We start from the raw sequence: 16,669 nt of genomic DNA, 5'->3' as shown, positions 1-16,669 counted from the left end.
CATGAGGCATTGTAAAACTCTGACATGACCAGACATGATGGGAATTGTAGTTCCTGAACAACTGGGGGGGGGCTGTAGTTTGGAGACCCCCGCTTTGGATTAAAATATACAATTCTATTTCCGTATGTATTCTTAAAGGGGTTGTGAAGGTACAATTTTTTTTCTCCTTCACTTACCTCATCATTTTGCTTTTAAATGTCCTTATTTCTTCTGAGAAATCCTCACTTCCTGTTCTTCTGTCTGTAACTCCACACAGTAATGCGAGGCTTTCTCCCTGGTGTGGAGTGTCGTGCTCGCCCCCTCCCTTGGAGTACAGGAGAGTCAGGACTCCCACTAACACACAGCTCCTTTCTCTATCTGCATCCTGACTCTCCTGTGTCCTGGGGATTCCTGTTTCTCCGTGCGCCCCGACCTCCCCCGAAACACGATCGTGTCAGGCCACACCGGCCGGTAATTGAGGCCTATGCTTCCTTCTGTGATCTGGCGCCATCTTGTGGTGGCCGTTGGTATGACAAGAAAACCAGCAATGCTAATAGAGCTTTCCCTGTCTGTTTTCATTGCCATCGCCTTCCCTCTAATTAGAACCCCCAAACATTATATATCTTTTTTTATTCTAACACCCCAGAGAATAAAATGGAGGTCGTTGCAATACTTTGTCACCGTATTTGCGCAGCTGTCTTACAAGCGCACTTTTTTGGACCAAAAAAACAGTAAAGTTAGCCCAATTTTTTTTATATTGTGAAAGATGATGTTACACCGAGTAAATTGATACCAAACATGTCACGCTTCAAAATTGCGTCCGCTCGTGGAACGGCGACAAACTTTTACCCTTAAAGGGGTTGTAAAGACAAAAATATTTTCCTCTTAAATTAAAGTCTGACAGTAGCTGATAAAGTAAAAAGTAATGTTTGATACCTGTTGAAATCGAGCCGTTTTATTCACCTCCGTCACTCCTGAATCATTATTCTCACTGACTTCCTGGTTTGCGGTGCGCATTCATTCTTGCTACATCACGGCTTAATGGGAACTACAGTTCATTAGGCTTAGCCTCCATGCCTGTGAGGGATAAGAGAGCATCTTCACGCAGGGCTGTAGTCATAGGGAGGGGGTGAGGGGCACATTCTGCTTTCCACCATGCAAAACGGCTCAGATGCTGGTGGAAAGCAAGAAGAGGAGAGACAGGAAATGGCATTTTCAAACCTGGATAACTGTATTTTGGAGGTCATGAGGTAAGTGATATTTAAATGCTCTAGCTTACAGCAATCAATTGATCTAATAAAAAACAAACCTTTAGTGTTCCTTTAAATCTCCATAGGCGACGTTTAACCACTTCCATACCGGGGGGCACTTACGCACCTTCCTGCCCAGGCCAATTTTCAGCTTTCAGCGCTGTCGCACTTTGAATGACAATTGCGCGGTCATGCTACACTGTACCCAAACAATTTTTTTATCATTTTTTTCCCACAAATAGAGCTTTCTTTTGGTGGTATTTGATCACCTCTGCGATTTTTTTTTTTTTTTTTTTATTGATTTTTTTTTGCGTAACAACTAAAAAAAGACAGAGAATTTTGAAAAAAATTAAGTTTTTATTTTTTTCTGTTAACTTACTTATTTACAAAAAAAAAATTCTACTTTAAATACGGGCACCGATGAGGCGGCACTGATGGGCACTCATGGGTGGCACTGATGGGTACTTATGGGTGGCACAGATGGGCAATGATAGGTGGGCAATGGGCACTGAGAGGTGGCACTGATGGACACTGAGGGGTGGCACTAATAGACACTGAGGGGTGGCACTGATGGCATTGCTGGGCATCACTTGTGCCCATGTTGCCAGTCAGTGCCCATTTGTGGGCACTGATTGGCATCTATTCTCTTTTTTTTTTTACTGCCTTTTTTTTTTTTTTACTGCCCTTCCCTGGTGGTCCAGTGTGGGCAAGAGTGAGGAAGAGCCATCAACAGCTCTTTCTGTTTACATCGTGATCAGCCGTGATTGGACACGGCTGATCACGTGGTAAAGAGCCTCCGCCGGAGGCTCTTTACCGAGATCGGAGATGCAGGGTGTCAGATTGACACCCCGCATCACCGATCGCCGCGCTGCGTGCCCCCATGAAATCCTGCAGGGCGTCAATAGACGTCCAGTCAGGATTTCACAACCACTTCCCGGAAGTCAATTGTCCATTGACCGGGCGGGAAGTGGTTAAAAAAATCTACAGGTTGCATGTTTTGAGTTACAGAGGAGTTCTAGGGCTAGAATTATTGCTCTCGCTCTACCAATCGCGGCGATACCTCACATGTGTGGTTTGAACACCGCTTTCATATGCGGGCGCTGCTCATGTATGAGTTCGCTTCTGCACGCCAGCTCGGCGGGACGGGGCGCGTTCCTAGCTCCTATCTTTTTAGCTGGATCCTAGATTCCAAGCAAATTTGTCAAGCCCTGATTTAGTCTGTCTGAAAATCTATCAATCCTGATGTGCTGACGGACGATCTCATTTCTTTGAGGCCTGAAAACACCAACACAGAACAAATACCCCCCAAATAAGCCCTGTTTGGAAAGTAGACAATCCAAGGTATTTAGTAGGAGGCATGGTGAGTATTTTTTACATACGGTCACCAGTGCAGTACAGTGTCATCATATGATGGCGATCAAGGACACTGACTGATGACAGTATGTAAAATAAAAAATATTTTTTATTACACACTTTCTTTTTATGTTTTGTTTTTTTTATTATTTAAACAAGTTGCAGTCTCAATGGTTTTTACCTTAATGCGTTCTACTCGTGAGCGAGCGCGCTGCCAGGGAATGCGGGTCTCCGTGGGGGTCACTCGATGAAGAGGGAGGAGCCAGGAGCGCCGACGGGACACCCCAGAAAGGGAAGTTCCAGGCTGCCCTGTGCAAAACCCTAGCACAGAGCAGGTAAGTATAACATGTTTATTTATTTTTTTTACACACTATGATTGCTTATATCAGTGAATTTCACTGGTATAAGCAACCATTTTTACTAAATGAAATTGATTCATTTAGTGTGTGTTATTGTGATTGGCTCTGCCTGTACCATGTGATCACTGTGACCAATCACAGCCAGCGATTCGATTCTACGCCATGAATTTCACAAATCAAAGGCATTCATTGATTTGCAATTGTCATGTGATCTGCTTTGATTGGTAACAGCGATCACATCGTATCCACAGCGGGCCGGTACGCTGATAAGTCATTGGCTTTGTCCCGGAATGACGAATGTCCTGCCCAGCCGTCATTTGACAATAGGCTGGGTGGGAAGGGGTTACATTTTTTTTTTTTTAAAACATGTTCTACTTACCTACCTGCTTTGTGTAGTGGTTTTGCACAGAGCAGTCCAGATCCTCCTCTTCTCGGGGTCTCCCCCACTGGCGCTCCTGGCTCCTCCTCCCTGCCATGTGTCCGCAGAGCAATCCGCTTGCTAGGGGAGCACTAATGCAGATTCGCTCCAATCACACACAGAGCGTGTCTCAGCCCCACCCCCCATGCTCTCTCCTTATTGGCTCACTGGCTGTGATTGATGCCCAATGGCTCTCGCTGCTGTATCTAAGCCAATATAAGGAGAGAGAGACCCGGGTGCACATCGCTGGATCAAAAACAGGTATTGGGGGGGGCCGGGGGAGAAAACTGGTTACAGAAGGTTTTTTACCATAAAGTAAGGTAGTAGATTTTTAAAATGAAATCCGGGGACATATTTTTTTACTAGTAATGGCAACAATCAGCGACTCTCTGCCTGTCTCCGCCGCCGCCCGGCTCACAGCCTGTCAAGTCTTACTCTCCGGGCCCCTGAGAGCTACTACTGGATGGGGAGTGGAGGAAGATCACTCCGCCAGGGAAGGCAAGGAGATAGGCAGGTGGCTGGCCAGGATTTGAGCCAAGGCAGAAGAACATGCGAGTGAAGCTGAATGGGCATGTAACCAAAACTGAATAAATATTCCATCCGCTCCGACCAGCACCTGATCATCAGAAAGGGGCACAGCAAATAGAAAAAAATACACCCCCTAAGCTAGTAGGAGCGGCGGAGAGGGGGGGTGTAATTCAAATGATTTTTTTTTTTAATTCTGCACTGACTGTCTTTAAAATTGCCCCAGCCCCTGTTCAAATCCAATCCGGGGACATAACCGGGGACAGACTTTGTCCTCAATCCGGGGACTGTCCCCGGAAACCGGGGATGTCTGGTCACCCTACCTTAAAGGGGTTGTAAAGCTTCGTGTTTTTTCACCCGCTGTCACGGGCCCCCAGCCCCCCCATTTTACTTACCTGAGCCCGTTCACCTGCTGTGCGCGTCCCCCGCCATCCTCTTCTGCACTGAGTCTTTACGTTGATTGGATAGATTGATAGCAGCGCAGCCATTGGCTCCCACTGCTGGCAAACAATTTCAATGATGTGGCCACTGGGGGGGCGGGGCTAAGTCATACACTCTGTGTCTATGGACGCAGAGTGTATGACACAGGAGCGAGCCTGCAAGGTAACCCCCTCGGGAGAGAGCTTCCCAGAGGGTGTTAAATATTTTGGGGAGGAGCCGAGACAGCCGCTGAGGGACCCCAGAAGAGGACAATTGGGGCCACTCTGTGCAAAACGAACAGACCGATTGCTGCCTTCTCACTGTATCCTTAGACCCCTTTCACACTGGGGTCGGTTTGCAGGCGCTGTTGCGCTAAAAATAGTGCCTGCAAACCGACTTGAAACAGTGGCTGCTGTTTCTCCAGTGTTAAAGCCCCGAGGTATTAACCTAAGGTGACCAGATTTTTTATATGAAATCCGGGGACATATTTTTTCTTTACTAGTAATGGCAACAATCAGCGACTCTCTGCCCGTCGCCGCCCGCCTCACAGCCTCTCAAGTCTTACTCTTCAGACCCCGGCTACTACTCGATGGGGAACGGAGGAAGATCACTCCGCCAGGGAAGGCAAGGAGATAGGCAGGTGGCTGGCCGGGATTTGAGCCAATGCAGAAGAACATGTGAGTGAAGCTGAATGGGCATGTGCCCGAAACTGAAGAAATATTCCCTCCGCTCCAACCAGCACATGATCATCAGAAAGGGGCACAGATAATGGGAAAAATACAACCTCCCTATGCTAGTAGGCACGGCGGAGCAGGGGGGGTGTAATTCTATTTTTTTATTTTAATTCTGCACTAACTGTCTTTGAAATTGCCCCTGCCTCCTATTAAATACAATCTGGGGACAAAACCAGGGACAGACTTGGTCCGGGGACAGTGTCCTCAATCAGGGGACTGTCCCCTGAAACTGGGGATGTCTGGTCACCCTATATTAACCCTTTTTCGGACACTAGCGGGGGGGGGGGTAAAACCGCACCGCTAGTGGCCGAATACCGCTGCAATTCCGATGGTAAAGCGTCGCTAAAAATAGCGTCGCTTTTCCGCCACCGCACCTCCAGCCCCAGTGTGAAAGGGGCCTTACTATGGACGAGTGCGGGAACGGAACGTCACTTCCGTTACAAAATCTGACGAGTCATCGATTTGATGAAACACTTGCACTATTTTTGTTGTTTGCATTTTCGGGTGTGACATCTGTGCAGGAAGCCGCACAGAAGTCAGTCAAGTCACCCTGACCTGCGGCTTTGAAATCGTGCAATTGCAAGTAAAGTCATGCAATTTCAAAACCTCATTCAGTGTGAACGGGGGCTAAGAAACTATTTTATAGAGATATTTTTATTTCTTTTTTGAGAATAAGGATATTGCTTAGTTTCACTTTAAAAACCTCCCTAGTCTGGTCTGCCAGAGAATGACTTGCTCTGGAACACACGCAGCCTCTGATTTGCCCACAACCAAGTTCTTTCTTCCGGTCAGTCGGACCTGTGCGCCTCCTCATTCTCCCCCCCCCCCCCCATACAAATGCTGGAAATTAAGTGTTTTGCTGTTTCTCATCCGACTCTGAGAAAAGTGAGCGATAGGTGTGGATATGTAGATGTGTGTGAACAGCCTGCTGTGAAAGCACACAATGCCTGGTTATTAGTCTGTGCCCACAACAAAGATGGCTGACGGGCTCCTTCTCGCGGTCATGTGACTGGTGCGCCGTCCTCATTCTTCCCCCATACAGATACCGGAAGTGAGTGTGTTTTCGTGGTTTCACTTCCGAAGCTGAGAAGTCTGAGCGGTAGGTGTGTGGATGTGTGTGATAGGGAGCCGGTATGTGGGCTTCTGACCTGATACTGGTCTTTATAGTGAGGTGTAGGAGCAAAGTATATATATAGTGTGTGCTTGTATATCCCCCACAGTGTGTGCGACATAGAGAGAAGTAGAGAGTCATAGACTGAGTGTCAGGAGGAGGGATGGGGGGGCTGAGTGACCTGCTGGGACTTGTAGTCACACAGAGTTTGCAGACCAGGTCCCCCACAGCTGTATTTATAATCTCTGAGGCTTGGCTTAGATCTGTGTGGCTGTATTCTGCATGTGGGGCAGCCAATTCATTTTAATGGGGTGCCCCACTCATGGGAAATGCGTACAACGAAGTCGCCGACCCCCCCCCTTTTTTATTTTTGTTTATGCCGGGGGGGGGGTGTCGTTAAATAATGGCACCCGGCACCCTGGCACCCTAGCGCGTTTCTGTGTGGGCGAGGAATGTGCACAGTGAAGGTACAGCACGTTCTCCAGCATACCAGCTAATATTGGTAGATGGGACAGAAAAAAAGGACATCGGGAGAAGGTTTGTAGAGTAGGGTGACCAGACATCCCCCAGTTTCAGGGGACAGTCCCCTGATTGAGGACACTGTCCCCGGACCAAGTCTGTCCCTGGTTTTGTCCCCAGATTGGATTTAATAGGGGGCAGGGGCAATTTCAAAGACAATCAGTGCAGAATTAAAAAAAAAAAATTTAATTGCACCCCCCGCTCCGCCGTGCCTACTAGCATAGGGGGGTGTATTTTTCCCATTATCTGTGCCCCTTTCTGATGATCATGTGCTGGTCGGAGCGGAGGGAATAATTCTTCAGCTCCGGGCACATGCCCATTCAGCTCCGCTGGCATGTTCTTCTGCCTTGGCTCAAATCCTGGCCAGCCACCTGCCTATCTCCTTGCCTTCCCTGGCGGAGTGATCTTCCTCCGCTCCCCACCCAGTAGTAGCCGGGGCCCGAAGAGTAATGCCGCGTACACACCATCACTTTATGTGATGAAAAAAAATGACGTTTTTAAAAACGTCACTTTAATTGACCGTGTGTGGGGGGAAAACGTTGTTTTATGTCTTGTAAAAAACGACCAAAAAAAATTGAAGCATGCTTCAATTTTATGTGTCGTTTTTCAAAAGTGCACTTTTTACTTCACAGAAATTGACCGTGTGTAGCAAAAAACGTCGTTTTCTAAGACGTTTTTTCATCCACGCATGCCCAGAAGCTACTTATGAAGCAAGCTTCAATGGTAAAACGTGGTGGAACGTAACCTCGCTTTGCAAGAACATTGTGAGAAAACGATGGTGTGTAGGCAACTTCGTCTTTGAAAATTGAAGTTTCAAAAACGTCATTTTTTACTTCACAGAAAGTGTCGTTTTTTTTCATCACATAAAGTGATGGTGTGTACGCGGCATAAGACTTGAGAGGCTGTGAGGCGGGCGGCGACGGGCAGAGAGCCGCTGATTGTTGCCATTACTAGTAAAGAAAAAATATGTCCCCGGATTTCATTTTAAAAACATGGTCACCTTTTGTAGAGGGACACATCTCAGTGACCCCAGACATTTTATAGAGACCCTGTCACAATGGGTTCACGTTAGACCAGTGGGGTCTCAAACTGGCGGCCCCTCCAGCTGTTGCGGAACTACAAGTCCCATTGTGCCTCTGCCTGTGGGAGTCATGCTTGTAACTGTCGGCCTTGCAATGCCTCATGGGACTTGTAGTTTTGCAACAGCTGGAGGGGCCGCCAGTTTGAGACCCCTGGAAGCAACCAAAAAGCAGGGACGAGGTTGCATTTTTAAGAAACACAACAGTCTAACGGTTAGACTGTCATGTCCTAAAAATGCGATCTCGTCGCTGCTTTTTGGTTGCTTCCAGGTGTGTAGAATAATGAATACAAACAAAATGTCTCAATCCAACCGTGGCATCAGACAATGTACCCCAAATAAGAGATAAACGCCAAAATAGTGTAAAACATTTTTCCACCAGGATTTAATGAAGGTGAGACTTACATGAGAAAAAGTAAAAAAACAGCATATGCTGGACATTGGCTTCCAATTGTAAAATCCTCTGATTGCGATGACAGGAAATAACGCCCTCGCCCGAACGGTTTCGTCACTACAAGGACTTCTTCCGGGAAGATGTCAGGAAATGACGCCTTCGCCCGACCGCTTTCGTCACTACAAGGACTTCTTCCTTGCCTGACCGGTTTCGTCAGTACAAGGACTTCTTCTGGAAGATGACATGAAATGGCACCCTCGCCCGATCGATTTCGTCACTACAAGGGCTACTTCCTTACCCGACCGGTTTTGTCACTACAAGGGCTTCTTCCTTACCCGACTGGTTTTGTCACTACAAGGACTTCTTCCTTACCCGACCGGTTTTGTCACTACAAGGACTTCTTCCTTACCCGACTGGGTTTTGTCACTACAAGGACTTCTTCCTTACCCGACTGGGTTTTGTCACTACAAGGACTTCTTCCTTACCCGACTGGGTTTTGTCACTACAAGGACTTCTTCCTTACCCGACTGGGTTTTGTCACTACAAGGACTTCTTCCTTACCCGACTGGGTTTTGTCACTACAAGGACTTCTTCCTTACCCGACTGGGTTTTGTCACTACAAGGACTTCTTCCTTACCCGACTGGGTTTCGTCACTACAGGGACTTCTTCCTTATCTGACCAGTTTCATCACTTTAAGGACATTTTTTCTGGAAGATGACAGAAAATGACACCCTCGCCCAATCGGTTTCATCACTACAAGGGCTTCTTCCTCGCCTAACTGGTATCATCACTACAAGGACTTCTCAGAAAATGACGCCCTCGCCCGACCGCTTTCGTCAGTACAAGGACCTCTTCCTCACCCGACCGCTTTCGTCAGTACAAGGACCTCTTCCTCACCCGACCGGTTTCCTCACTACAAGGGCTTCTTCCTCACCTGACTGGTTTCATCAATACAAGGACTTCTTCTGGAAGATGACAGGAAATGGCACCCGCTCCCGACTGCTTTCGTCACTACAAGGACCTCTTTCCAGACTAAGTCCTTGTAGTAACAAAACCGGTCAAGCGAGGACATCCTTTCCTGTCATCGCAATCAGAGGATTTACAATTGGAAGCCAACGTGTCCGGCATATGCTGTGTTTTTTTTTTTTTTACTTTTTCTCATGTAAGTGCAATACCTTCATTAAATCCTGTTGGAAAAGGGTTTTGCACTATTTTGGTGTTTTTCTTTTATTTGGGGTACATCGTCTGATGCCAAGGTTGGATTGAGAGGATTCGCCATTTCCCCCGCTGGCCATCTGGAGCTATATGTCTTATATACTTTTAGGTAGATTCAAGTAAGAGTTAGGCCGGCTTATCAGTAGATAAGCCGACCTAACTCAGAATCTACGCCGACTTATGTTGAAGCGTATGCTCAAACAGAGATACGCTTAAACATATCTAAAATACAACGGCTTGCGCCGTCCTATCTTAGATTGCAATATTTTGGATGGCCGCTAGGTGGCGCTTCCATTGCGGTCGGCGTAGAATATGTAAATGAGGAGATGCGCCGATTCACGAACGTACGCCCGGCCGACGCAGTACTTTAACGCCGTTTACGTAAGAGATGGGCCGCGTAAAGTTACAGCTAGGCACTAGTGGAATAGTAATGTCAAGTATGGCCGCTGTTCCCGCATCGAAATTCAAATTTTTTACGTCGTTTGCTTAAGTCGTCCGTGAATCGGGATTTACGTAGTTTACGTCCACGTCAAAATCAATAGGCCCGTGCAGCGTACTTAGCCGCAATGCACACTGGGAAATGTAGGCGCCCGGCGCATGTGCAGTAAAAAAAAAAAAACGTCAAAAACGTGAGGTCAAGCCTCATTACCATAAAACACGCCCCCCTCCAACACATTTGAATTAGGCGCCCTTACGCCCGCCCGATTTAGGCTACGCCGCCGTATATTAGCAGACAAGTATATTGAGAATCATTACTAGCCTAGCTAATTTACGGCGGCGTAGCCTAAACACGCTAAGCTACGCCGCCGTAACTTTATTCCAATGTACCTGAATCTACCTGGTGGTGGTTTCACAAGGTGAGTTTGTGTGTGTGTGTGTGTGTGTGTGTGTGTGTGTGTGTGTGTGTGTGTGTGTGTGTGTGTGTGTATTGTGGCAAAGTCGCTTGGGTTAGTAGAAATAGTGAAACATGCAGCGCAGCAAAGTCACCAAAATAGCAATAAATATGGCTTTATTGCATCAAAATAATAATACAAACAAAAAGGCCTACTCCAGCTTAGGAGGCTAACTAAACAGTAGTGTCCCTCACTACGGGTTACTGGAGCGGCTATTCCGGCCTCCAGTATAAACAAACAAAAATAATAGTTCAATATAAACAATAACTTCTGACAGACCTTGTTCCTCAGATACACAGACAGACTTCAGTCTGCCCATCCAGCACAGCCTGGATCTCCCACTGAGCTCTCCCTCTCTCAGACTCTATCAGGTGCAGGCTAATTAATAGGGAGAGAGAGGAGGTTTACCTGTTGGGCCAGGCTTAACCCTTTCTAAGACAGGGAAAGCTGACCTTTCCAATCTCACACTGACATACCTGGAATCATGTACTCTGTCACATATCCTCCCCCCCAGCTTAACACCTGTGTGGGAAGCGGCCACCTCTGCAAACCCATGTACTCGGGACAGAGCATCTGCGTTACTGTGGAGGAGACCTGCCCTGTGTCGTACCACAAAAGAAAAGGGCTGTAGGGACAAAAACCACCTCGTAACCCGAGCGTTCTTGTCCCTGTTGGTGTGCATCCATTTTAACGGAGCATGGTCTGTGACCAGGGTAAACCGTCTGCCCAACACGTAGTAGCGGAGTGTTTCTACTGCCCACTTAATCGCCAAACACTCTTTTTCGACTGTGGCGTAGCGCTGTTCTCGGGGTAACAACTTCCGACTCAAATATAGGACAGGGTGTTCCTCACCATCCACATATTGGGACAACACTGCACCCAAACCCACCTCTGAGGCATCAGTCTGGAGAAAGAACTCCTTCCCAAAGTCGGGAGCCACAAGCACGGGTTGGGCACAAAGCGCTGCCCGAAGACCAGCAAAGGCTTCCTCAGCCTTGCTGTTCCACTTTACCGTGTCTGAACTTCTGGCTTTAATAAGGTCAGTGAGCGGGGCAGCCCTTGTAGCAAAGTGAGGAATAAACCTCCGATAGTAGCCTACGATCCCCAAAAAGGCTCTGACTTGTTTTTTCCTCAACGGCCTGGGCCAGTTCTGTATAGCTCCTATCTTGTTCATTTGCGGTTTAACAAGTCCCCTGCCAACCAGGTAACCCAAGTATCTAGCCTCAGCTAGACCCAAGGCACATTTAGAGGGGTTAGCTGTCAACCCCGCTCTTCTAAGAGTGTCCAAGACTGCCTGCACTTTGTCAAGATGGCTTTCCCAGTCCGGGCTATGAATGATCACATCATCCAAGTATGCGGCTGCATATTCGGTATGGGGCCTGAGCAACTTATCCATTAGCCTTTGGAAAGTGGCTGGAGCTCCATGGAGGCCAAAAGGCATAATCCTATACTGGAACAGGCCATCAGGAGTGGCAAAGGCCGTCTTCTCTCGAGCATGCTTTGTCAACGGGATCTGCCAATAACCCTTTGTCAGGTCCAACGTGGTGAAGAACCTATCTTTGGCTAATCGCTCTACCAGTTCATCCACCCTAGGCATGGGGTAGGCGTCAAACTTAGACACCTCGTTTAACTTCCTGAAGTCATTACAGAACCTGATGGACCCATCAGGTTTAGGCACTAGAACAATGGGGCTGCACCACTGGCTGTGAGACTCCTCTATCACTCCAAGCTCAAGCATTTTCCTGACTTCAGCCCTTACAGCTTCCCTCTTGGACTCCGGAATGCGGTAAGATTTCACTCTTATGACAACCCCTGGTTCTGTAATAATATCATGGGTAATTTCTCGGGTTTGTCCAGGGTCAGGGGAGAAGACATCACTATTCCTCTCAACCAGGCCTCTAGCTTCCTCTACTTGCTCAGGTGTCAGCTCTGGAGAGATTGTCACTGAAGAACTAGGTGCCTGTGGAACAGGCGGGTTGTCACCCACTGTGGCCATACAGTCCTCTCTAGCCCTCCATGGCTTAAGGAGGTTTATGTGGAAGATGGCCTCCTTCTTCCGGCGTCCTGGCTGACTAATTTTATAATTTACTGGGCTCAGTTTTTCCAGGACCTCATAGGGTCCCTGCCACTGTGCTAGAAGTTTGCTTTCTGCGGTGGGTACTAGAACCATTACTCTGTCCCCCCTTTCAAACTGTCTCACTAGGGCCCTCTGGTCATAGTAGGACTTCTGCCTACTCTGCGCCTGCTCCATATGCTGGCGAACAAGAGGGGCAATCTGAGCCATACGCACCCGCATATCTTCAACATACTGGAGGACATTGGTCCCAGTTACCCCCTGTTCTTCCCAGGTTTCCTTTAGGATATCCAGTATACCCCGGGGATGCCTACCATATAAAAGCTCAAATGGGGAGAAGCCCGTAGAACTTTGGGGAATCTCTCGAACTGCAAATAACAGGTAAGGAAGTAACAAGTCCCAATCCTTCCCATCCCTGCTAACGACTTTTCTCAACATCCCCTTTAGGGTCCGGTTAAACCTTTCTACCAACCCATCGGTCTGGGGGTGATACACTGACGTTCTCAGAGTCTGTACATTAAATAGCTGACATAGCTCTTTCATAATACGGGAGACAAACGGTGTCCCCTGATCCGTGAGCAATGTCCTGGGTATCCCCACCCGTGTAAACATCTGAACCAGCTCTTTAGCAATACTTTTAGCATTAGCCTTGCGTAGTGGAATGGCTTCTGGGTATCTGGTGGCATAATCGAGGATGACAAGGATGTACTGGTGTCCTCTAGCTGTTTTCTCTAAGGGACCCACTAGGTCCATGCCAATCCTCTCAAACGGAACATCAACTATAGGGAGAGGTATGAGTGGGGCTCTCAACTTCGGTCTGGGAGATGCCAGCTGGCATTCCGGGCAAGAAGCACAATATCTTTTAACCCCCTCATATACCCCAGGCCAAAAGAACCTCCTGAGCACCCGTTCTTGGGTTTTCTCCACCCCTAAATGTCCCCCCAGAAGATGAGAGTGAGAGTAATCCAGGATTTTCCGGGTGTATGATGAAGGCACAACCAGTTGTTCAAGCTCTTGTCCCTCATCGGAGGTCACTCTGTAAAGGAGATCATTTTTAAGGACAAAATAGGGATAGGCCTTTCCCGTTACCCCTTCCACTGGTACCCCATTAACCTCCACAACATTACTCCTGGCTTCCTGCAACAGGGGATCATCTGCCTGATCCCGGCCAAAGCCACTACCCGAAATATCCAGGACATCTGTATCCCCCTCATCCCCTTCACTGGTAGCCTCTGGGGGGGGTTCCGGTTGACCAACCTTTGCCTCATCTTCTGTCTGTCGTGGGGCCCCGCCTCTTCTGGACTGCTCCGCACGCTGATTCAACAGGACTTCCTTGACAGCCCTATTAAATCTTAGCTTGCTCTCCCTGCGTTCCCGTCTCGTTTTACCTCTTTTTGGATTAGAGATATACAAGTCAGGATGAGCAGAGGGAAATACTTCATGGACCCCTGTATTTCTCTGCTCCACTTCAGGTTCCCCTTGTTCTCCCATCACAGGGGACTGTAACAGAGCATGGAAATTAGGGAAATTCCTTCCTATTATCAAAGGATATGGTAGACGAGGAACTACCACTGCTACGATCCTTACCAAACTGCCCTGTACTAACACTTCTATGTTGGCAGTAGGATATCGCACAGTACACCCATGAATACACAATACCCCCATGGTTCTATGCTTCTGTATCCAACAAGGTTTTACCAATTTACTGGCTACCAAAGTCAGGGCACTGCCAGAGTCCACCAGGGCCACGGTCTCTTGTTTGTCCAGCAGGACAGGTACTCGGAAGGTATGTCCCCCTTCTACCAGGCCTGCTAAACAACTGAGTCCACAAGAATCATAGGAATCTTCCCCTAGACCACACTGCATGGGCTCAGGAAGATTGGGGCATCTTGCCCTGACATGTCCTTTGGCGCCACACTCAAAACAAGTTATGGAGTTTCTCCTAGGGTGGTCCTCTTTCCCAGGGTTTTGACCTCTAAAGTCTGTTTTGGAAAAACGGGCTCCCGATCCGAAGTCTGCTTCCACTCCACTCCTCCGGTCTCCTGTTCTCTGCGTTTTCCCGGTCGTCCTAGAGAGAGATCGGTCCAAATTTTTGGTAGACAGGTACCGCTCCACTTGTGCGACCATACTATCACAGTCCAGGGGATTTCCCTGAGTGACCCACTCTCGGAGGCCACTTGGAAGCTCTCTCACGTACCGGTCCAGTACAAGCGCTTCTATAATCTGTGCAGGGGTTTGAGTCTCTGGTTTGAGCCACTTCCGAGCCAGATGAATTAGGTCAAACATCTGGGATCTTGGCGCTTTTCCTTCTTTGAACCTCCAGTTGTAGAAACGTTGGGCCCTCACTGTGGAAGTCACCCCTAAGCGAGCCAGGATCTCTCCTTTCAGTTTGGGATAGTCTGCAGCAGCCACCTCATCCAGATCAAAATAGGCTTTCTGTGCTTCTCCCAGGAGGAAGGGTGCAATGATTCCAGCCCACTGTCCTGGGGCCCAGCCTTCTCGGGTGGCGGTCCGTTCGAACGCCAGTAGATAAGTCTCCACATCATCATCCGGGGTCATTTTCTGCATACAGCTGCTTGCACGAATTTGGCTTACCCCCCCTGCTGGTGGGTTAGTAGACCCTTGGGTAGTCATCTGATCCAGGGTTGCTTTGAGAACAGCATGGTCTGACTGTTGTGCTTTAGTCAAAGCTTCAATCTGCAAAGTCAGGAGCCTGTTGGTCTCCTGCTGTACTGCAGCTGCTGCAGCTACCTGTCTATTAGTTTCTTGATGCATTGCAGCGGCCTGTCTATTAGTCTCTTGTTGTGCTGCAGCTAAGGCAGCGGCCTGTCTATTAGTCTCTTGTTGCGCTGCAGCTGAGGCAGCGGCCTGTCTATTAGTTTCTTGATGCACTGCAGCGGCCTGTCTATTAGTCTCTTGTTGCGCTGCAGCTAAGGCAGCGGCCTGTCTATTAGTCTCTTGCTGCACAGAGGTAGCTTGTAACAGGGCTTTTACAATATCTTCCATTTTCTGGGTCCTGTACCTTTAAGGCCACTGTAACTGTAAAGTAACCGGTACAACAGCGAACATCCCACTTCTGACACCACTTGTGGCAAAGTCGCTTGGGTTAGTAGAAATAGTGAAACATGCAGCGCAGCAAAGTCACCAAAATAGCAATAAATATGGCTTTATTGCATCAAAATAATAATACAAACAAAAAGGCCTACTCCAGCTTAGGAGGCTAACTAAACAGTAGTGTCCCTCACTACGGGTTACTGGAGCGGCTATTCCGGCCTCCAGTATAAACAAACAAAAATAATAGTTCAATATAAACAATAACTTCTGACAGACCTTGTTCCTCAGATACACAGACAGACTTCAGTCTGCCCATCCAGCACAGCCTGGATCTCCCACTGAGCTCTCCCTCTCTCAGACTCTATCAGGTGCAGGCTAATTAATAGGGAGAGAGAGGAGGTTTACCTGTTGGGCCAGGCTTAACCCTTTCCAAGACAGGGAAAGCTGACCTTTCCAATCTCACACTGACATACCTGGAATCATGTACTCTGTCACAGTATATATATATTCTCTATCTCTCACGTTTGTGAGTCTTAAACTCACTTGATGTTTATTTTGTTTAGAATAATGCAATTCTGCCAGCAGGGGGCACACGCGTAGTGCCGGTGTGCCGCTACTGCAGTGTTTTATTAATTTGACAAATTTTTTAGGTTTAGGAGGGTCCTCCTCATGAGAGATTGCAATCTATAAAGGGAGGTGTGACAGACCCGACCAGGACAGGGGCTTTTGGAGGGGACTACAGGGTAGCCTCGTACCTACTGACTATGGGCCCTGGCATTTGAGGAGGCTCTATTCTTGGGAGAGGTGTGCCTGGGGGACCTTTTTGGAGTGGTCTTGCTTTGGATTCGGGTCCATGTCTCCCTGAAAACTCTGGGAACCTAGGACCTGGATACGGATTTGGGGCCCCTGTGCCCAAACAGGTTGTTTGAAGCTGATTATAATCTTCTGCTTAGAGTCTGATAGCCTTATTCAGAAAGACTGGCTTAATTTTGAGCCGGCGTAGCGTATCGCATATACGCTACGCCGCCGTAAGTCAGAGGGGCAAGTGCTGTATTCACAAAGCACTTGCCTCCTAAGTTACGGCGGCGTAGCGTAAATGGGACGGCCTAAGCGCGCCTAATTCAAATGAGGAACAGGGGGGCGTGTTTTATGTTAATGACTCGTGACCCGACTCGATTGACGTTTTTAACGAACGGCGCATGCGCCGTCCGTGGACATATCCCAGTGTGCATTGCTCCAAAGTACGCCGCAAGGACGTATTGGTTTCCACGTCCAGCCCCATTCACGGACGA

At 48.1% G+C, this 16,669-nt stretch overlaps 1 protein-coding gene across 1 annotated transcript in view; it reads left to right on the top strand.

The window, feature by feature from the left end:
* Nucleotides 1-6,075: 6,075 nt before the first annotated feature.
* The window catches only part of C5H1orf35 (chromosome 5 C1orf35 homolog), a 64,198-nt gene continuing 53,604 nt past the window's right edge, over nucleotides 6,076-16,669 (top strand). The window contains exon 1 of the mRNA XM_040352187.1: nucleotides 6,076-6,137. The gene's annotated coding sequence lies outside the window, so the exon portion shown is untranslated. The remainder of the gene's footprint in view (nucleotides 6,138-16,669) is intronic.

This window comes from Rana temporaria, chromosome 5, assembly GCF_905171775.1.
Source record: "Rana temporaria chromosome 5, aRanTem1.1, whole genome shotgun sequence".
Classification (NCBI taxonomy): Eukaryota; Metazoa; Chordata; class Amphibia; order Anura; family Ranidae; genus Rana; species Rana temporaria.
Note: the sequence above shows the minus strand (reverse complement) of the source record. Positions and strands in the feature narration are given on the sequence as shown.